Raw genomic sequence first — 23,290 nt, 5'->3', positions numbered from 1 at the left:
AAAAATAACAACAAAATTCATATGGAACAATAAAAAGTCGAGAATCTCAAGGGAATTAATGAAAAAAAAATCAAATGAAGGTGGCCTAGCTGTACCTGATCTAAAATTATATTATAAAGCAGCAGTCACCAAAACCATTTGGTATTGGCTAAGAAATAGATTAGTGGATCAGTGGAAAAGGCTAGGCTCACAAGACAGAATAGTCAATTATAGCAATCTAGTGTTTGACAAACCCAAAGCCCCTAACTTCTGGGAAAAGAATTCATTATTTGATAAAAACTGCTGGGATAATTGGAAATTAGTATGGCAGAAATTAGGCATGGACCCACACTTAACACCATATACCAAGATAAGATCAAAATGGGTCTATGACCTAGGCATAAAGAACGAGATTATAAATAAATTAGAGGAACATAGAATAGTTTATCTCTCAGACTTGTGGAGGAGAAAGAAATTTGTGACCAAAGATGAACTAGAGACCATTACTGATCACAGAATAGAAAATTTCGATTACATCAAATTAAAAAGCCTTTGTACAAATAAAACTAATGCAAACAAGATTAGAAGGGAAGCAACAAACTGGGAAAACATTTTCACAGTTAAAGGTTCTGATAAAGGCCTCATTTCCAAAATATATAGAGAACTGACTCAAATTTATAAGAAATCAAGCCATTCTCCAATTGATAAATGGTCAAAGGATATGAACAGACAATTTTCAGAGGATGAGATTGAAACTATTACCACTCATATGAAAGAGTGTTCCAAATCATTATTGATCAGAGAAATGCAAATTAAGACAACTCTGAGATACCACTACACACCTGTCAGATTGGCTAAGATGACAGGAAAAAATAATGATGAATGTTGGAGGGGATGCGGGAAAACTGGGACACTAATGCATTGTTGGTGGAGTTGTGAACGAATCCAACCATTCTGGAGAGCAATCTGGAATTATGCCCAAAAAATTATCAAAATGTGCATATCCTTTGATCCAGCAGTGTTTCTATTGGGCTTATATCCCAAAGAAATACTAAAGAAGGAAAGGGACCTGTATGTGCCAAAATGTTTGTAGCAGCCCTGTTTGTAGTGGCTAGAAACTGGAAAATGAATGGATGCCCATCAATTGGAGAATGGCTGGGTAAATTGTGGTATATGAATGTTATGGAATATTATTGTTCTGTAAGAAATGACCAGCAGGATGAATACAGAGAGGCTTGGAGAGACTTACATGAACTGATGCTAAGTGAAATGAGCAGAACCAGGAGATCATTATACACTTCGACAACGATATTGTATGAGGACATATTTTGATGGAAGTGGATTTCTTTGACAAAGAGACCTGAGTTTCAATTGATAAATGACGGACAAAAGCAGCTACACCCAAAGAAAGAACACTGGGAAACGAATGTGAACTATCTGCATTTTTGTTTTTCTTCCCGATTATTTATACCTTCTGAATCCAATTCTCCCTATGCAACAAGAGAACTGTTCGGTTCTGCAAACATATACTGTATCTAGGATATACTGCAACATATCCAACATATAAAGGACTGCTTGCCATCTAGGGAGGGGGTGGAGGGAGGGAGGGGAAAAAAAAAATCGGAACAGAAATGAGTGTCAATATAATGTAATTATTAAATAAAAAATTAAAAAAAAAAAAAAAAAAGAAAAGTGAAGGAAAAAAAAAAAAAAGTTATTTCAGTTAAAAATAAAAGGACATAAATAGGCAACTTCAAGATAGGAGTCTAGAATGAATTAGTTCAGGGAATGATATAGATGTTAGTTGTCAAAAGTAATATCTTCCTTGTTGGGATGAGACTAAACTGGGAGAAATTAAAATTTATGCACATTTTTCTCACTTTTGATTGAAACATAAGATAAAGCACACAAAGATTTAGAACACTTGTACCATTTAGAAGAACCGCTGTGGGAATAGTAAAGTAGGGAATCTTGGGAGAAAAAAAAAAGAATAAGAAAGCAGTGAATACCTTTCATTGAAATTTTAAGTCAGGGGCACAGTAGCTTGATAGAAACTGAGCAACTGATCATGAAGCCCACCTTGGTTAATCCAGGTTGGCTACCAAGGCCAAAGCCCTTTCTTATGATTTAACAATATCTCCAGCCCATGTTGTTTCATTTGTCTCTGACTCTTTGTGACCCTGTTTTGGGGTTCGGGAAAATGATGCTGGGTTGTTTTGCTATTTCCTTCTGCAATCTGCCTTGTGGACTTTTTATTATTGACTTTCCTTATTATTAATCCAAATTTTTGTAGGATTTCCTGTAATCATGTTGCATATAGAAGGATGGTATGGACTGAACTTCTTGCTGCTACCAACTCCTTCCCAACTGAAAGGCCCGCAGATAAATGACTAAAAGGTGTTATATTTGTCATATTCCTTGAATCTTGTTGAGTAGAGCATGCAATTGTGTAGAAAGGGAGAGTGGTAGCCTTCATTTTATCTCCCTTCTCCTCAATATCTTTTCTTCCAAACTGTGATTCAACGTCTAACTTCAAGTGAGGAAGCATCCTCAGAAATGTTGGGAACATCTAATTCAAGGAGATTGTTAATGAGCTGATGCCATAACCAAAACAAACGAACAAACAAAAACCAGAAAGTATCAATTCAAGCTGTGAGCAGAAAAATAGACGTTCTGGTGGAAACTGAAGATAATTCTGTTAGTGATTTTTTGGGGCAGCATTTGGGATTAAGTGCCTTGCCAAGGGTCACATAGTCAGTAGAGACCTGAGATCTGATTTGAATTCAGCTCCTTCCAAAGCCAATGCTCTATCCACTGTACCATCTAGCTGCCCCAAAGGAAAGATAATTTTGGAAGAAAGAAAAAAATAGAATTAAATGTTGATTGATAGCATATAGAGTTTAACATAAGCAAGACACCTCTCAGTAATTGTGTGATATTTATTTCCTAATTTGGGAAATCTTAACTTGGTATTATTTTGATAATTGTATTTCAATATAATCGGTTTTCTTTATAATTTTATTTTATGCATTAAAAACATCTTTCAAAAAAGATTCAGTAGGCTTTACACAATTGCCAAATGGATCCATGACATCAAAGATCTTTAAAACTGGGGCAGCTAGGTGGTGCAGTAAATAGATCACTGGCCCTGGAGTTAGGAATACCCGAATTTAACTCTTTCCTCAGACACTTACTAGTTGTGTGACTCTGGGCAAGTCACTTAACCCCCTAATTCCAGAGAAAGATAAAAAGCTAAACTTCCCCTAAATCTTTTTTTTTCTTAAGGATTCTTAAATGAACATAAAAATCACTGTTCACTACAACTTCACAAAACAGATTAAGCATGTACTATGTGCGAGGCTGAGGGAATCATATGAGAGATTGAGTATGGTCTCTGTGCTCAGAAAACATAAAATCTAATGGGAGATTATGAAAACATAAGTGGTTTGGGGTATTTTTCCCTTAGTTCTTCTTAGTTCCCTCTACATGAATTTATATGTTTTCACATGTTTCTCTGCTGTGGTATTTTTATATTTTAAATTTATTTTTATAAATGAATAATTTGTTGTTTCATTAGTATAGAGAACTTCCTGTATAGAAACTCCCTCCAGTGGCTCAGATTGCAATCTTATCCTGGAGCAATTAAATTTTATGGTGTTACAGGAGTCACAGAGGAGAGAAATGACAGGTAGTGTTAGAATCTGTAGCCAGACCTTCCTGACTCGGAGCCTAGCACTCTATCTGCAATAAAAAGCTGCATCTTATTGTTTTTTATACAAAGAGTTATATTTTTTATGGATAAAGGAATACTGTCTGGATTATGTGTGATGCTTTCTTTGCTATTCACATTGGAATAAGCTTGCCATTAAGGCTATAAAATCAACTCTATTGTTTACCTGATGACAACTACTGGAATTGTAAACAGAATGCCTACTAGGAAAAAAATTAGCCTCTATAGGCCTAGATTTGTGTTTACAAGTCTATTATGTGGCCATGATGTCACAGAGGGGAAAGAAAGGGCTTTTTCCATATCTTAAAAGAAACTAATTAACCATTTTAACTGCTTAATAGCTTCTTAATAGGATATGACACAATGGGCTCAACTAAACAATTAAATCAAACTTTTAATCAGAAGAGGATTTTGCTTATTAATAACATGGCACAGTGAGTCATACATAGCATTATCATCTTTTCCAAAGATGAATTTTCTGTTATGTATTTTGTGTCTATTATTATTATTAACATGTTCCTGTCTCCCTATATCCTTTCTTTGTGTAGAATGGATGTTAAAACACAAAAGTACTAAATATCTGCTGCTTGAGTCATTGCAAACACAAAATCAAATAAGTTATAGTTGGTAGCTTGCATTAGGATGGATAAAACTTGACGATCCACAGTGTCTCAGGGTCACCTGTTCTAATGTAGAGAAAACATCTTCTCTCTATCTTCTCAAAAATACCGAGCTCATTTCTCTATAACATAATAAAAATTGGAACTCATGGAAAGCCATGGAGAGAAACCCTCCATAAAATACCAGAGGAGGTAAATGATTGATTTTTCTTTTACTACTGGAGCCTAGTTACTCTTCACATACTCTTTTTGATTCTATGCTTTGAGGGATAGGGAAATACTTCTCCACTCACAGTCCTTCTGGACTTTTTTCTGGGGAATACTAACGATATGTCATACATCCTAACTCATCATTGTTGGGTGATGAGTAGAATTCAAAGTCAGATAAAACTTGTCATAACAATCTTCATCTTTCCAAAGGAATTTCCTTTTTCTATTTTACTGCTCTTTCATGGGCAGCCTGAGATTTCTTCATACCTCATACCTACTCAAGGTTTATTGAGCAATGAACATGTCTATTTGATTTTTTCTTGAAGCATCTTACTTCCTAGATTTTTTTTCTCTTTAAACTCCATGAAAACGTATCTGTCCTGAGTCCCATTTCCTTAGAATCTTTTCTGCACCAGGTGATGGCTGACCTAATAAATGAACTGTCCTACCCAATTCATGTGCTAAAAGGAATTAATTGATTAATCCCTTCTAAGAAATAATTGCATTTCTACAGGGACTTTTTTTTCAATGACAACCCAAAGTGGTAGGCATTTCAGTTATTGTGCCAGACTAATGAGTATGTGTATGTGTTTAGGGGAAGAAGAGAGTGGGAAAGAAGAAAAAAGGAAGTAAGGGCTTTTGTGATAGTCTTTGAAGGAAATTCCCAGGTGACCACCCCCTTTGCCTACACATAATACTAACCTGGTGATATGAGAGACAGATAGATAAGCAGAGACAGACACAGAGACAGAGAGAATAGAGACAGAGAGACACACATATAGACACACATAGAAACACATACAGAGACAGAGAGAGAGAGAGAAACAGAAATAGAGAGACAAAGAGACAGACAGTGAGAAATGGAAAGAGACAGATAAGCAGAAACATACACACAGAGAGACGGAGACAGAGAGAGATGGAGAGAGACAGACAAGAGAGACAGAGAGAAATGGAGAGACAGACAGTGACAGAGAGAAACAAAGAGAAATGGAGAGACGGACAGAGAGAGAGAGATAAAGAAAAGACCTGGAATAATTAATCAAGTCCCAGTCAGCAGCTGCCACTGAGTGAATGAATAAATATGGCATTAAGAATCATGAGCTCAAAAAAAATAAAAATAAGGAGAATCATGAGGTTATTTGAAGAAAAGTCCCTTTGAATCTCAGGTATTAGATTTGGCCATTGGGACATCATTGGGAGCCTTAGAAAGGTAATTTTGGTTGAATGATGAGTTGAGAATGACAGAAAATGAAGTTACAGATTACAAGCAGTCTTCTCAAAAAGTTAAACTAGTAGGGGCAGCTAGGTGGCACAGTGGAGATTATACCAGCCTAGAGATAAGAGGATCTGAATTCAAATTCAATCCCAGGCACTTACTAGCTGTGTGACCCTGGATAAACCAGAGAATGCAAACAAACCCCAAGTTGAGCTGCCAGAATATGAGATGTGGGATGAATGCATAGATGGAGCCAGTGAAGGTTTTGTTTTATTTTATTTTATTGTTGTTTTTGTTGAGGATTATGGAGTCACGGACATGTTTATAGGAAAGCACTTAGTAAAGGTAGTTAGAATAATGGCAACTGGAGGACACAATGGATTCCGTGCTAGTGCTGAAGTCAGGAAGACCTGAGTTTAAATCCAGTCTCAGATATTTACTAGCTTTGCAAGTCTGAGCGAGGCACTTAACCCCTGTCTGCCTCAATTTCCTCAACTATAAAATGGTGATAATAATAGCATCTACCTCCCAGGGTTGTTGTGAGGATCAAATGATATAGTATTTATAAATCTGCTAGCATAGTGCCTGGTGCATACTTAGCATATAACATATGTTTATTGCCTGCCTACCTCATCCTTCAGCAGACCCCCAAAAATAAAATGTTAGTGGAAAAGTTGGGATTATAGAGGGAGTAATCTGCTGGAGAAAATTGGTGGAACAGAATCTTTTGGCTATCCTGAGGAGTTACCTTAGCAAAGAAAAGGCCAAGAGATGACCTCAAAATTTATCTTTCAAAATTTCCATATTTCTGGTCAGGTACAAGACAGTCAACTTTAAATCTGATGGAAATCATTTACCTTCTGAATTCAGATGTGTTTTAGATTACTTTAAGAGAGATATGATGTCCTGAATTAGGAAGCTAACAGTGCTGAACTCTGTTCTGATCAGATTATGATCAGTCTGGAGTGGCATATTTTAAGCAGGGACTGTGTTGTTGCCTTTCTTCCAATCCCTAATATTTAATCCAATGACTAGAATACAGTTTATACTTAATAAACACATGTTGACTGATTGATTATTTACTGGATCTCTTCCACAATGGTGAATGTTTCTGACAAGTATAAATTTTCCTGTTTTAGGCCTGACTTGATATTAATAGTCAGAAGTTCACTGAAAAGGTTGTCCTAATTTTTATGTCTTTTAAGGAATCTCAGATAATTTTGACAGATGCATGAGGATAATTGAATGAATTAACCAAAAAAAATTAGTAAGCATAAACAATTTGTGAAGCTCTGTGCTATGTGTAAGGGATACTAATTAGGTTTCAGTGAGTCTCAGCTCTCAGGAAACTCACATTTTAATAGGGAAAAATCATATATAGAAGGCTTCAACTGCATGGTGAGTAAAAAAGTATAGAGATCATGAAGGTTTAGTGGTAGGGCACTATATATAGCAAAGTGTGAGGAGGCCAGAGATGCTTTATTAGGAGACAACCTAAAAGGTGACATTTAACTTGCTGGATTGGCCAGTCATTTATTAAGTGCTTCCTATGTGCCAGTAACTGGACTAAATATTCTTTTTTACTCAATTTTATTGTAAACAAACAAGAGGCATAGGAGGATCTTGAATTCTCTACATCTTTTCACATAGAAAGAAAACTGGGAAGATAAATCTCATTTCAGGGAGAAATTTTTGTGTGCTATTCAATGTACTGTGCTTTTTCCCCAAAGGTGATCAAGTCCATTCTCCTACCACTATTTAATTCTCAGTCCAGCTCCTGGGCTACCTGCAATCCAAACTCTGACATAGCTCTGAAGAAACTTTAGAATCTCTATAATTATGGGTATGGATTCTAGAAACCAAAGCAAGAGTCATTGTAACTAAATCCTTTGGTCCCAAATTTCTTTTATCTCCATGAAACAATGGCTATGAAATAATATCAGAATGAAGGCATCTGTTCTTATAAAAAAATGATAGTTCCCTATCAGAAGCATGAAAAAAATCATTTTGCCATTGTTTATTGACTCAGAAGACAAGAGGAAGAAGGATCTCTGTAAGAAGAAAAACTAAAATCAAAGCAGGATGAGTCATTTTGGGAAAGCATCTTTATTAAAAGATCAAAACTCCCAACAGTTCCTATGTCTCCACTTCTCTCTTTCAAAATCATTTGCATTACATCTACTCTGTTTTACATTTAATAAAACTGGACTAATACTTACAATGAGCATTAATCCAGTGGGATTAAGGGAGAATATGCAGATACACTACATTATTCCCCACCAGCATTTTACATCCTATTTGGTCATGTATTTATTAATATTTTTATAACAGTTTAATCAATGCATTGACATATCTACCACTCGAAGCTTAAGGGTAAAAATGATAATTATTTTGTTTTAAGAAAAAAATGCTCTTTTAATATTTGTGAATTAGCACTTGCTTCTGGCAAAGAAGCATGTAAATTATAGTTTATTACAACAATGATAAGAAACTGGTCATAGAAAAAAAATTGCAACAAATCTAAGAAATTTAAAAAACAAATTGAAAATTGTTTCTCCTTGCCACTAGATTCCACTTAGGATAAAAGTGCTACAGGGTGGTATTTATTTGCATGTATTTGAAAAAATTGGAGTGTCTCTATCCTAATTGTAATGTTTACCAATCAATGTTTTGCTTTAAAAAGTTAGAATAGGTATCAATAAAATGGGCCAAAGATCATCCTTATGTATTATTTTTAGAATTTCCATCCTTTTTCATCAAAAAGTTAAATAAGATCAACTTATCAATAATGGACCTACTCTTTCTGCCAAGATGGAATTAATAAACTCTCAATGATAGACCCACAAATCCAATAATTTCAACTATCTTTATTTTAGATGTTGCTACTTGTGATTCAAACAATTTCATGCCTATCTGTACAATTATGATACCCAAAATGAGTAGATTAACTCTGCTATGGTCCGGCCCATAAAATATTGGGAGACATTGTTAAAAAGCTTTCTGTATATGCAGTAATTGGTTTTGTAGTGATATCATCAATCTTTAATTAAGGATTACGTTCTTTAAAACCTGGGGAGTAATGAGTCAGATCAATATAAATCAATTTTTTCAGTCATTAATGATCAGGGCTGAGATATGATATATTAGCACAGTACCTCTACATAAGAGGCACTTTATAAATACTTATTCCTTTCCTTCTTTCTCCCCATAAAGATGGAACAAACAAAAAAACCAGTATCTCCCCTGAAAGAGATTACAATTTATTGGGGGGTGGGAGAGATACTACATACAAATCCATTTATGTTTACACATGTATTTTGTATACACACATATAGATATACATTATATTATATATGTGTGTATGTACATATATATGAAAATTTGAATAGGAAGAAGGGAATACTAAGAAATAAGATGATCAGGAAAGGTTTCCCATTAGAAAAGACATATAAACTAGACCTTGAGGAAAGTTAGGGATATTAAGAGTTGTGGGTTAAAACAAAGCACATTCTGAAGAAGGGAAGCATCCTAGGTAAAGGTCCAGTGGCTGGAGATGGAAACATAGTGTGTTTGAGGCTACATACTGGAAAGTATAGAAATTGTATTCATAATACAGAAAAAGATCTTGGGCATGTCTCTATGCAAGATAATAATTCAACAATTAGAGGAAAATTCTGAATGGTTAAAATCCATTGAAATAAAATGCTTGCTGGTATCTATTTCATCTTTCCATTTGCACCTAATTCTTGGCGCAATGGGAACTACCATTATATAGAAAAATTAATTCTTTCTGATGCTAGTCTTAAACATCCTGTTGTTTGTAAGCCTAATTCTCCAATATGCAGTTCAAAAACTGGGTTCGTATAAACTTCTTGTAGTGGGAGATTATTCCATATCTCTTGGCCCCAGACTTTCTAGGTATCACTGCCCTATATCACTAATCCAGAAAGAATGGGGAGGTCAGAAACACTCCAGTGTATTCTAAAGGAAATGTGGTAATTGCTTCTACATTTTAGAGGTTAGCAAACAACTTTCTAAGGTAAACACTCCAATCCAATCTAATTCAAATCTAATGAGCATTTATTAAGCCCGTGGGGAGCTTACATTTCCCCAGGGGAACACATGCACACAGAGAAGTAAATATAAAACAGGGACAAAGTAATACAAGTCATTTCAGAAGTTCTAGAGCTAGTGGCTGCAGAGGAGCTGTCATCATTAGGACAAGCTTTTTTCTTCCTCTGAGTTTACCTCTAGGGAGACAATATGGCAAGAACTAGGAGAAAAGAGATTTCTTTAACCTACATACACGAGGAGTGTTTCTTTCTGGATGGGTTGGAGGGGCAGAGAATCAACCAACCAAAATGATGTTAGAAAATGGTTCATTGGCAGACACAAAACCTAATTAGGAATGTGTAGGTCTGTTATAGATGTATTTTTGTGTCTCACAAATGATTTTCAGAATTTCTTCCACAACCAATGCATGTCCTGTCTTTTCAACTCATTTCACTTTTTTTTTAAAGTTACAATCTTAACAATAATGTGCAGCTCACTGGGTCTCCTAAATACCCCTCCCCCTTTATATTTACAAGATAGGCATTTCCCCATTACCCAGCAGGGCTCAGCTGTATTGGTAGGCAGTCATTACGCTTTCTCTACAGTCTAGAGTTTAGATGGAATACTTTCCCTTAGTATCTTTGAGAAAAACACACCAATGCAGTAAGCATCTCAGTAAATAAATCAAGCATCTTGACAATTTAACAATGATATATAAAATGTGTCATTTGGTAATTTGGATTTTGTTTTCTTTTGGGAGGCCTCTTCTAATATTCCATGTTAAAAATATAAGCATACTAGTAATGCATTTTGAGTCACATTTTCATGTTTCTTTTGTTCCATCAAAACTGAATTGTGAGGTTTTTTTTTAAATTTATCAATATTTAACAGAGATAGCCTTAAAGACAAAAATGAACTTAAAAACATTTTAAATTCATATTTCAAAGTCTAGGAAAGAAAAGAACTTTGGGACAGCAATACTAACCAAGACGGTATTTTTAGAAATCTAAACTAAACAGAGCAAAACCACCAAGCTAAGGTAGAATAAAACTGAGAATATAAAAATAGAACTTGCTTCCTGGAAATCTTAAGTCTTGAGAAAAAAAATCTATAGACTAATTTGTTTACTACAATGGTGAATATTTCAAATACATCAAGACAAAACACAGTATATCAAAAACATGAAGTCTAATTTCTCACTTGAGGAAAAGAATTGATTCTGTTTTCCTTTGGACTTGTACTTGTCGTTTTTCTTTATCATGCCATCTAAAGGTTTAATTGTAGTATATTTTCTTTGATGAGGACCAGGGTTTCATTAGGTAGGGTCCCAGGTGTACTATCAAATATTCTATTAGATATGCTTTGACTAAGGATGCAAGAAGGCAGAACCAGAACAATTGTAGGATTTCAAATAATTCTTGTGACAAGGGAGACAATTTATCAGCAATTTTTGTGGTCAAGAAAGCATGATGGGAAATGATTGAAAGAATTTTTTTTAATCAATGCAATAAGATTGAAATTTGGGCTCCCAAGGCAAATACTCAGAATCACCCTCCTACCTTGTCCTCTTATTTATTTTTTTTAAAAAAAAATTAACACACATTGCTTTATGAATCATGTTGGGAGAGAAAAATCAGAGCAAAAGGGAAAAGCTATTGGAGAGAGGAAAAAAACAGAAACAGAAGTGAACATAACATGTGTTAATTTACTTTCAGCTTAGTTCTTTTTCTGGATGTAGGTGGCATTTTTCTGTCCAAAGTCTATTGAGATCGCTTTGAATCACTGAACCACTGAGAAGAAGTAAGTCTTTCATAGTTGATCAACAGACATTTTTGCTGTTATTGTATACAATGTATTCCTGATTCTGCTCCCTTATCACTTCTTAATTACAAAACAAAAATGATCTATAGGAGAGATAAGAGGTCACAGAATTTTAGAGCAGTAATTTTTTGACATGCCTTTTAAAGCTAGGTCCCAGTTAGTAGGGAGAAAATTCAAAGAAGTGGTCACGTTGTTCAAATTCAAATATTTAAAATTAAATTACATGCAAGCACATTATTTGGTTTTAAACTAATGGACATATTCAGTATATATTGGAATAATTCAATCACTTCAGAGGATTCATTTGCACAAACTGAGACCTAGTTTATTGTAGTTCTCTCTTGAAAAGGACCATCTTGCTTCGGTGGATGTTCTACAATGTGGGCATTACTTTAGTGATAGTTCAATCACTTTTTATTATTTCATATTGTGTTAACAGCAGAGTTAACAACACTCATCTAAGCTGGTGATCCTCCACAATACTGTCCATTATGATACAAGTGTTGTTATCTAACTTGCAACCAACTAGATTTGACATGAATACTGCTTCCAGCTTTCACTTTAATGAAAGCCCATTTTTCATCTTTATTATATGTCTTTGTTAAAAAATCTCTTCTGGCCCCAGGATCTTAGTTTATGCTTTTAAGAATTTCCTTTGAGGGTTGGCCCACTGTTTCAATTGAGTTATTTTGATGATAAGGTTTCCTTTAAGATGATTATTTGTTTAAAGTTCAAGCTAATAAAAATAACTTATCCCATTAAAAGTATTCTTGGGAGCAGAAGAACATTTTAGGATGTTAATTGCTCATGTTACTAGTCATCCATGAGGCATATGCTGAAAATGTACTAAAGGGCTCTGGAATGTCTCTTGAAGTCATAAATCTTTTACAGGTACAATTATGTGGGAGCAGAAATAGGAAAGAGCACATCCAACATCTGGAGTCAGATGGGTTTACTGAAGTAAAATTACAAAATTAAATTTAGATGAACTTAATTAAAAAAGAGGGAGATCTAATTTAATATGGACATTCATCACATCCTTATTGAAGTCTCCTCTTGCCTCCAGAAAATACAATAAAGTGCGAATACAAAAGTTGGATAAAGGCTGAAATGGAGTGTGAAGAGATGACCAAAGAAATTTAGTCAGGAAGAACATGCTCCTTCATTCTCTCCTGTTTTAGTGACATAGAATACCTAATTATTGTTTTTTAATTAGTAACAATAAAGAAATTGAGCTTGAAACCTTATCTGTTAAGCCTGTCTTTTCTGTAAGGAGATTCATTGTACATATTTTGTCACTTAAGCAACAGGAATTTTAGATTTGATTACCATTCAGTTAAGTAAGTTAAAGAGCCCAATCCTTCTATGAATTTCAAATAGTATTAAATATGATGTTAAAAGATGTAAAGCTTATTGAGAGGCATTATGGTGCTGAATTTGAAGTCAGGAAAACATGGATTCAGAATATTGGACTAGTAATCAGAGAGAGTTGGGTTCAAGTCTCACATCTAACACTTTCTCTGATATTTCCATGACAATGGGCAAGTCACTTCTTTCCAATGAATATAATTTTTCTTCTCATTAAGATAGCAACAAAATATGTTTATTACTTGCCTCATGGCATGTTATGAGGTTCAAATGAGATAACATATAAAAGCTCTCTATAAATTTCAATTATTTTCATTTGCCAATGGATTTTGGTTTTCCTTAATCAAGAAATAGAAACAAATGGGTCTTTTTACCTTGCAATTTGAGTTTATTACTGTCAGCCCAAGAATAATGAAGTGGTCAATGAAACCACTGTCTTTCAGCAAAATCAAAACAGAATCAAACCTCTGTGTACATGATGCAGAGACAAATGTCTTGAGAGAATAATATTTGACTTAATATTGGCATGGAAACCACTGGTTTTATTGTAATGAATTATTATTTTTTCAGTCATGCTAGTTGATTGAGTTCTACAGCAAAAAAATAGTGGAAATAATTAATGTTAAGTTTTGAAGATCATTAATTTAATTTATAAAATATTTATTTAATAAATGGTTTGCTGGCTATGTAACTTTTGTAAATTACTTAAATAATCTTGGTTTTGTCATCTAGTAAATGAATGGATTGAATTAATTGATCTTTATGGTCTTATCAATTTTCTCTCCCTTAGCAATATTTTTCCCTCCTGCTTTTCCTTTATTCATTATTTTTAGTACTATGTAAACAGAAAGGCTAAATATGGGGTGGTTTCATTTTTTATTTATCATTGTTCAATTGCTTTGAAATTATATCTGACTCTTCATAATTCCATTTGGGATTTTCTTGACAAAATACTGGAGAGGCTCGTCATTTCCCTCTCCAGGGAACTAAGGCAAACAGAAATTGTCTTGCCCAGGAATACATAGCCAGTAAGTATCTGAGACCAGATTTGAACTCATGAGGATGAGACTTTCTGACTCCAGGTCTCAGCTCTCTATTCACCTAGTTGTGCCATCTAGTTGTCCATTATATATGTACTCATATATGTGGCAGCTGGGTAACTTGGTGGATAGAGCCTTCTGGCCTAAAATCAAGAAGATAAGCTCAATTCCTGCCTCAGAAATTATACTGAGTCTTTTAGCCTCTTTCTGTCTCAATTTAAACTACCATTAAACAAGGATAATAATAATTCCTACCCCCCCACCACTGGGTCATAGTAAGGATCAAATGAAATAATATTTGCAAAGTACTTAGCAAAGTGTCTGGCAAGTAGATGATTAAAAATTGGTTTTATTTCTTCCTTCCTTATTCCTTACTACAAGTCTAGGACTCTTAGAATTTTGTGACACCCAAGTGCATATCTGTCTGTCTAGTTAGCTATAGATTAAACATATTTGGAGCAGTGAGGTGATACAATGGTGGATAGTGTTGAGGTCTGAAGTCAGGAAGATCTCAGTTTAAATCTGGCCTCAGACACTTACAGGCTGTATGACTTGGATAAGCCAATTAACTCTGTTTGCCTCAGTTTCCTCATCTGTAAAATGAACTGAAAGAAAAAAAAAGGAAAACTTCTCTAATAACTTAGTTAAGTAAACCCCAAATTACAAAGAGTCAGGCACAAATGAAATGAAAGAATATACACATATACATATCTAGCTTCACACACACATTTACACACATACATACATGCACACTTACATAGTCTGTTTATATGCATATATTTATTTATACATGTACATACAATACATGCATACCATATATGTATACACATGCAATATCTTTGAAGTTTTCAAAGTGTTTTCCTTATAACTAGTTTTGCCAGGTCAGTAGTGCTGGAATTATTACTTTCATTCTATATCTAAAGAAACTGAGGTCCTGAAATCACACAATTCTCCTCTGAAGTATCTGAGACAGAATTTGAACCCATATTTTCAAACTATCTAATACACCGTGCTATTTTAACTTGCCTTTTTCACTAATTTGATAGTCACAAGATCCTATGTATCCACAGGAGCTGGTATTTGAACAGAGGCTCTGCCACTTTACTAAATATATGAATTTTGAGGAAGTCAGTTTATTCTTTTGAGGAATTAAATACATCCCGCTGAGCTTCCATTTCCTCAGCTTCAAAATGATAATAATATATACATTACCTATCTCACAATGTGGCAAAGAGAATTTATAAATATATAAATACTGTATATGGGTCAGCTATTTTTATAGTAAAATCATGGGATCTACAGTTATGGCTGAGCTAGACAGTGGGGCATGTGTTTCACCTTTAGTGAGGCATTCATTCTACAAACACAGAATGTTATAGGAAAAGTGAAGTGAAAAAGTTGAAGAATTATCTAATAAAGACAAGCAAAGTTGAAAAAAAAAACACAGAATGTTAGAGGGACCTATTACATCATATAATCTAATCTCCTTATTTTATTGATGAGGAAATTAGATCCACAAGAGAAACGACTTGCTCAGTGTCACATAGTGAGTGAAATCAGAATGTTGACGATGTAGCAATCTTTAGTCACACCACAATAAGTAGATGAGCCATAATAAGTAGATGAGCCAGAGTATGTCAGTCTAACTGAATTCACTGTCTCTTAAGGTTACATCCCACAACAAACAATAATAAATTTTAGACTTTTAAAAAGTTTACCAGAAGTATGTTGCATCCATCTTTACAATGGTCTTTTAGAACAAGCCATTAAGCACTTAATTAGATTTTTCATGGACCTCTGACAGAGACATCTTATTATTTAAAGCAATGTCTCCTCTTCTCTAAGTTCAGTAGACTCTTTCCCCTGATGGAAAGATTGCCTTTCATCAAAAGCTCTCAATATGTCCAATTTTCCATAAGTCACTGTGCTCTAATGACATTTGTCAGATGCAAAACTTGATAATAAGATAAGAAAATTCAGTTTTGACTTTATTGCACCCAAAATTTCTGAATGATAGATGGGACTGCATTAGATAAGCCTATGGTCTAAGCTCTGTTTTTACTCGAGTATTGCTCTGATCATCCTCAAAGTTTATGATAATGACAGATGAAAGGAAGGGAAAATGCCATTCTGAAGTTGAGATTCTCAGGCCAGAGACTTCCACTGTAAAGATTATTCTGTGATTCCAATCAAGTTGAATTCCTTTGTGTTTGGCTGTATAGTTTCCTAAAATATATAATTGGAGGTCAGTTAGGAGAATAAAACTTGCCATAGGTTCCTTTTGTCTAACATTGCTTTTCCCTGCAGATTCAGTGAGTTGGGAGGGCCTTCAGAGGCCCTAAACCTAGATGACTAAACCTTTACACTGTTCCTGAGTGTTCAGTCTTTCTGTTAAGATCCTCCCTAGAGAGCTCATTTTACTTTTGACTGGTCCTAAATATTAGTGATTTTCTCTTCATATCATGTGTCTCTTTTTGTCTCTTTTAAATTTGTCTTTATATAAAGTTTAAATTGTTCCTAGTTCTGTCCTTTGAGATCAAGCAGAACCAATGTTATTCCTTTTCCACAAGATCACCCTTATCTTTTGTGGGCATTATATTTTATTGTACTAAAGTAGGGGTGCTTCCTTCTAATGATCCAGTGATTTCTATGGCCATTCCCTTCTTGACCCTATCTTTCAATCCTATCATCATGGCATTTTTTTGTGTGTGTCTATTTTATTCCTTCTAATTATTACATTGGTTCAGGGAGGTATCTGTGGAACAAACTGTCCCTCTGCCTATTATACAACTGCCCCCCTCCCTCTGTTTTCTGTGTACTGTTGCTACAATCTGCTCAGATATCTCACTGGCCACAAAAGTAGTTGGTAGCAGCCACTGACAGTTGCCCTGGGTGAAAGAACAACTTAGGCATAAAATTTATATAATGCTGACCTGTTCTTTTGGTAAGCCAACTTTATGTAGGCCGACTGTCTGACTTAAAGATCAAAAGGGTACATAAATTAATTTAAAAAAAAAAAGCATGGTGGGAAAAAATATCAGGCACTTTGCTAAGTGCCAGAAAATAAATGCAAAACCCCTGAAAGGTCCCTGACCTCAAGGAGTTTGTATCTAATAAAAGAAGACAATGCATAAAATAGATATGAAGGTAGGGAAATATAGGGTCATACACATTGTGTCATGTTTTGGAATGTTCAGGAAAATGCTATATCTTAGTTCCAGGCAAGATGAAGACAAATCTCCCTAATCAGACTCCAGATTCCCAGGGGTACAAACGGATTCTGGCAAGAGAGCGATGAGAAGGATGACCACAGAGCAGGCAGGACAGACTGGAAATGCTGGAAAGTGGAGCAATTTCTTTGTTCATGATAAAATGGGCAAAAAACCACCAGTAAGAGCCCAGATCCCCAGGAATTAAGGATTTAAGTAACACAAAAGGGATATTTCAGTTTTTCATGCTTTAAGTGAATTCGCCTCTCCCATCCTTTGACCCACAAGATGTTTTTATGACCCATTACATCAAGCCATTACTCTGATAATCTATATTTAATTCCATTCATTCCATGGCACTGTGCTCTATCTGTGATTTCTTATAACATCAGTGCCTTGGATCTGAGGTTCTTCAGGATGTTTCCAGTTGTGTTCACTTATTACAATTCCTGCTTATCAGTTTGGCCACTTATTTCTGTATCACAGCTTTTCATTCCAGGGCAATCTGACCAGTGAGTCCTGCAGACAATTGAAGCTTTGTCTACAAAAGTCCAGTATATTCAAGCATACTGTGCTTTCTGACCCAAGACATTTTCCCTTACTCCATATTGATTGTCTACATGGTCTGTAATGAAACGGAGTCAGAGAGTAAACTCTGGGTGGTGGGGATGTATTTGTCTTGTGGATCAAATAGTTTAAAGCAGGATTTATGGTAGCAGAGAGCTGTGGGTCAATAGCTTAAAAAAAAAAAAAACACCATGAATTGTAAGCAACAAAAAAGACTTTCTCAGGTGTGAAGGAGAAAAGAAAGGCAACAAGGAAGGATAAGGGGCAGAAAGAAGAGCAGAAAATATTCAGCACAATGACTGAATCTGAAAACTACCAGGGAAGCTGGAGAAGGCTGGTTTTATGTTAATGCTTCTCTCCAGGGTCCTGTTTCTTCCTTTGTGTCTCTCCTTCCAAATGGATCTTTTCAGGGTTCCTTACTGCTGTCAAATTCTCTTCTTCCAGTCCATTGCCATCTTGCCTTCCTTTCCAAACCACCATAAAACAGAGACCTGCCCTGAGTGACCAGTTACCAAAGCCATCAGTTAGCACCGGGGGCCAAGGAGGCTTTGTGTTAAGGCATCATCCTCTGGGTGATGGGCTGCTTTTCTCTCCTATACTTTACTTACCAATAACCTGGTGCCTCCTGTACCATAGCCCTTGGCCAGAGGAGGCCCCAGGGCCTTGCTCCTGAGGACAGCTCTCTCAGGCTTATAGGATGAACTCTTTGGGCTCAGTCCACTTCTTTCAGGTGCGACTACACCTACAGAGGAGCTGTCCTCCACACTGGGCTTCCTTATGTCTCTTCTCAACTGAATTCTTCCTAGATTTAGATGTGAGCTGATTAAGGTCCTACTACCAGCTTAATAGAAAGTCTTCAAGCACTAGGTCAGGAACAAGTCCTCATTCAATTTATGTGTATTTTCCATGTAAAATGAGCCTAACTGGATGAATCAGGACATAGCTTCCCTGGAAGTTTCCCTTCCTTTTGAGGACACATGAATTTACACAGGGTTTTCTCCTAAAATGCCTTCTCAGAGCAGTCAAACTCTAATATTAAAGCATCAATATTCCTGTCTTTCATAACACAACTTTACTCTGCAAATTTTGGATGCAGACCCTTAACCTTTGAGAGGATGGAGAAAATACATTTTCTTTTTCCCCTGCCTAAAAACATCAACAAATAAAAAACAATACCAAAAAACCCAAAACAATCCCCAAGCCCCAAAACAACAAATAAAAACAAAAGCAAAACCAAATCAAAATATCAACCCTTTCCCCCCAAAACAAAACAAAACAAACCCAGATCTGTTCCTTTTTCTTCCTGGATCATAACATTAATTTCCTCTATACATTTTTGGATTTTTAAATGTTTCACTTGATTTTTGTTTTTGTAATAAAGTCTTATGGTAAATACTAAAAAGTGCATTCATTTTTATCATTTATTTTATCCTCAAAATAGTCCCAAGATATAAGTAGATAGGTATTACAACCCCCAATTTACAGACAAGACAGTAAACTGCTTCATATGAATAATTAGCAGCAGTAGATCTTAGATGAGAACAAAGGACTCCTTGCTCCCAGGCTAGTGTTCTTTCTTCTATGACAGTAACTGAAATTCTCATAACATGTTAAATGTTTCAATATATTTTACATGTTTAATTTCATTTGAGCCTTACTACAGTCTTTGGTATGGTTATTACACCCATTTTACAGATAAGAAAATCGAGACTCAGAGAAGTTAAATGATTTGCTTGTGATTATATCCCAACTAAGTGTAATAGTCACGGCACTCTAATTTAAGCTTTCCTGATTGCCAGTCTGGTTCTATTTCTTATGTAATAACTGATATTTATATAGAGTGCTTTAATGTTTTCAAAATATTCCATAGATATGATTTCCTAAGTCAATTAGGTAGCATAGTGCATAGAGTGCTGAACCTATGTCAAAAAAGATTCAGTTTTAAACTGACCTTGAATACTTATAGCTCCATGTCCTTGGGCAAATTATTTGATTGCTATCTGCTTTAGTTTCCTCTTCTGTAAAATGGGGATAATAATAGCAAATATCTTACAGGATTGTTATAAGAATAAAATGAGTTAATATTTGCAAAGCACTTTTCAAATCTTAAAGTAGCAAATAAACATGTTGTTATTATTAATTATTATCATTATTTCCTTTGAGTCTCATAACAACCCAATGAAGTAGGTGTTATATAGTCTCATCATTTTAAGAGTGAGGAAAATGACATTTAGAAAAGTTAAATAACTTTCCCATGATTATGCAGCTAATATGGATTCCAGGCAAGATCTGAATTCATGACTTCTTAATGCCAAACCCGGCATGTTTTTTCCTATGTCCCTGATCCTATTTCACCACCAAAAGAACCTGGCTAATTGTTGGGCATGGCACAGTGCTATATAGCAGGATTCTAGACACTGGCTAGATCTAGGATTAATAATGCTAGTATTTATTCTAGGGCAATCTCCCCTCATCCTCTCAAACAATGCAAACTGTCTTAGCACTATCTATCAGGGTTAGCTGGCATTTTCCCAGGACTGCTAATGAAAGCATAATTTGGATATCAACAGACGATGGATAAAAAAGAAATGAGCTATAGGCTGAAAACTTTCCTTGGGATTCTAATGCTATGCTTGGAGGCAAATGAAGGTTGCTTTCTCCAGACCACACTCCCTCTTCACAGAAACAGGATGCTGCCTTTTTGAGAGTCTAGATAAGCTCTTCCCCCATTTCTTTCCAGTCCTTTTTACAGCAGTGATTTAATGGCTCTGTGAGCTAATAGTTGATTCCTTGTGCTTCAATTTACACATCAGAAACTAGGACTCATCCAACTGAACTATGGTAAGGCTTAAGTGTTTGGAAAGCCCATTTAAATCATGAAATGAAAAGTGTTACTGAAGTGCAAAGTGATTTAATTATCAATAGGGATTGCAATAGTCAAATAAAAAGGAAAAAATAAGGGGTACTTTCATTTGATTTCTTATGTAAAAAGGCACAGAATTGTGTAGTCAGCTCCAGGTATCAGCTCAGTTAATGCATCTTCCAAGCTATTTCGCAATCACTCTCCCATTGTTCCATAAATGGATTTTGAGAACCTACGCTGTTATATGAAAAGCAAAGTATAATAATACGACTAGATAAAGAGGCATGGCAATTTAAGGCCAATGTACTTACAAAAGTAAATATTAATATTGAAATTACCTAAATAGGCCTTTAGAGAATTAATAGAGACACAGGTCACATCTAGTCAGCACTACCATGGGCAAACACAATGCGCGAAGCTACATATACACTGGCCATGAACTTTTCTACTCTGACAAACTTGGTGGTGGAGAACCAGAGATACCAGACAGAACAGACATGGCCACTCCAGCCTACAGAAAAGTAGATGGGTTTTCATCAGATTCTCTTATTCTGGGAAGATCCATGTCTAGAAAGGGGGTTATGATGGACTGGAAGCCAGGTCTCTATTTAGCCACAATGGACCCTCTGGGTATCCAAGAAGCCACTTGTGGATCAGAACAATCTGGCCTAGCTATTTAAATGGCCCATCTCAGCTAACAGACAGACATCATTTTAATCACTTCTTCGGCAGGACACTCTGACCACGTAACATTAGTCCATCCACACTACAATATTTTCAGCAATGTAGCCCAAACCATGAAATGATTGCACCATGATGAGCATCTGCTGACAGCAAGCCTCCAAAGGTCAGTAAAGGTAAAGTGGCAGCAGGGGCATGCATTCTTAATTCATTCAATTAAAACCTTTAATTGACCGAAGCCTGACTTCTTTTAGGTTTTGGGCTTTTGGACTCATATTAATTTTCATGCCTGTCTAATTCTGCCTCTATGGAATTGAGACTTTCTCTTTCTTTTCCCCTCTCTTTTTTCCCCAAGGATACCACGTCATATGACTCTTGATGCTCCAATAATTAAATTTCTTCTGAAAAGAAAACAGCTTCATTGTCACAAAAGGAACCATCTTCTTTACCTGCATTCTACCCCACACTCTTTTCACAGTACAGAAATAAAGAAGTCTAATCCTCATTTTGTGTTCCTCTTTTTCAAAACTATTACCCAAACACAGGATTTAATGTTTATATATTGTAGATCTGTCCCCTATGTATTATGACCTATGAGACAATTGGATGAAGACCTCAAAGTAGTCAAAGGAGAATTATGCTCCCTCCTCTAGAAGATCTTCTTTAGTGCAATATGGCTGATGACAATAATATTTTAATATTCTCCTCGCCACATCTCCAGATCTTACTCACCAGTGCAGTCAGAGGCAAAAATCCTTAAATTGCTGGCATCAATGTTCCCATCTAAGCTGGCATATGCTTAGGTTGGTGATCCTGCCAAAAGTCAGAGGAAAACATTTATAAGACAGAGCCTGATGGATGATTATTTTAATCATGCTTGTCCAGTGCAGACAGCAAGCTTGGTTTATGAATGCCTGCTGCTGCCTTAATGATAAGACTCTTAAACAGAGTTGAATGCCGTGCACTGAAGCATTGACTTTTTTTGTCCCAACTATGAGTCTGACTATTGATCTCCACATGGTTGTTCATACTGAGAACCAGTCCATTCATGAATGCAAGCAGGGGGAATAACAGTGCACTGCATGGCTAGTTTTAATAAACGACATTAGGGACATAGTCAATGGAGAAAAAAAGGTAACCAATCCAAGATGACCAAAAACTACACTTCAATGGTACAGTCACAATTGGTAGCCTTGTAGGGGTGCCCAACACCCTGGTGCATGGGAAAGAGTCCAAGGATTGGCTGGTCACACACCAAGAGGGATGCCAAAATGTCATGGGAAAGAATATAGATTGACCGCATGGGACCCTCATCCTGTACTCAGCATCTTTTTAAACCATAGTTTTGTGTTGATATAATCCCAAAATATGGGCTCTGTAATCATCAAAGGATATCTGTATTTATGTGTCTATGTATATATATGTAGATATGTATATATATATCTATATATATCTATATCTATCTATATCTATATCTATATCTATCTATCTATCTATCTATCGATATGAATTAACTCTCTATCCAAGCTGGCTCATGAAACCTAGGAAGGAAATCATGTGATATAGTGGGTAAATAACCAAGCAATCAAAAAGAAAACAAAACAAAAACCCTTTGAATGTGATATAGTGGGTAAATGACCAATTAACCAATCAAAAACAAAACAAAACAAAAACTGGACTGGATTAAGATCCCAATTCTGTCACATAATCCTTGGATAAAGTTGGACAAGTAATTTAAACTCTTTCTGTGTCTCAGTTGCCTTACCTAAACAAAGAAGGAATTGGACTAAATGAGTTCTAAGGTCTCTGTTAATTGTCACAAATTTTATACACACACACACACACACACACACACACACACACACACACACCAATCTAGAACATTATCAACATCATAGGTTCAACACTGGAAAGGTTCAACTAGTCCAATCCC

General features: G+C 35.5%; 1 protein-coding gene across 1 annotated transcript in view; it reads right to left on the bottom strand.

The window, feature by feature from the left end:
• SEMA6D (semaphorin 6D) overlaps window positions 1–22,156 on the bottom strand; it is a 544,855-nt gene extending 522,699 nt beyond the window's left edge. Inside the window, exon 1 of the mRNA XM_051980589.1 lies at window positions 22,090–22,156. The gene's annotated coding sequence lies outside the window, so the exon portion shown is untranslated. The remainder of the gene's footprint in view (window positions 1–22,089) is intronic.
• Window positions 22,157–23,290: the final 1,134 nt, after the last annotated feature.

Source organism: Antechinus flavipes, chromosome 2, assembly GCF_016432865.1.
Source record: "Antechinus flavipes isolate AdamAnt ecotype Samford, QLD, Australia chromosome 2, AdamAnt_v2, whole genome shotgun sequence".
Lineage (NCBI taxonomy): Eukaryota > Metazoa > Chordata > Mammalia > Dasyuromorphia > Dasyuridae > Antechinus > Antechinus flavipes.
The sequence above is the reverse complement of the archived record's forward strand: the minus strand, read 5'-3'. Positions and strand labels throughout refer to the sequence as shown.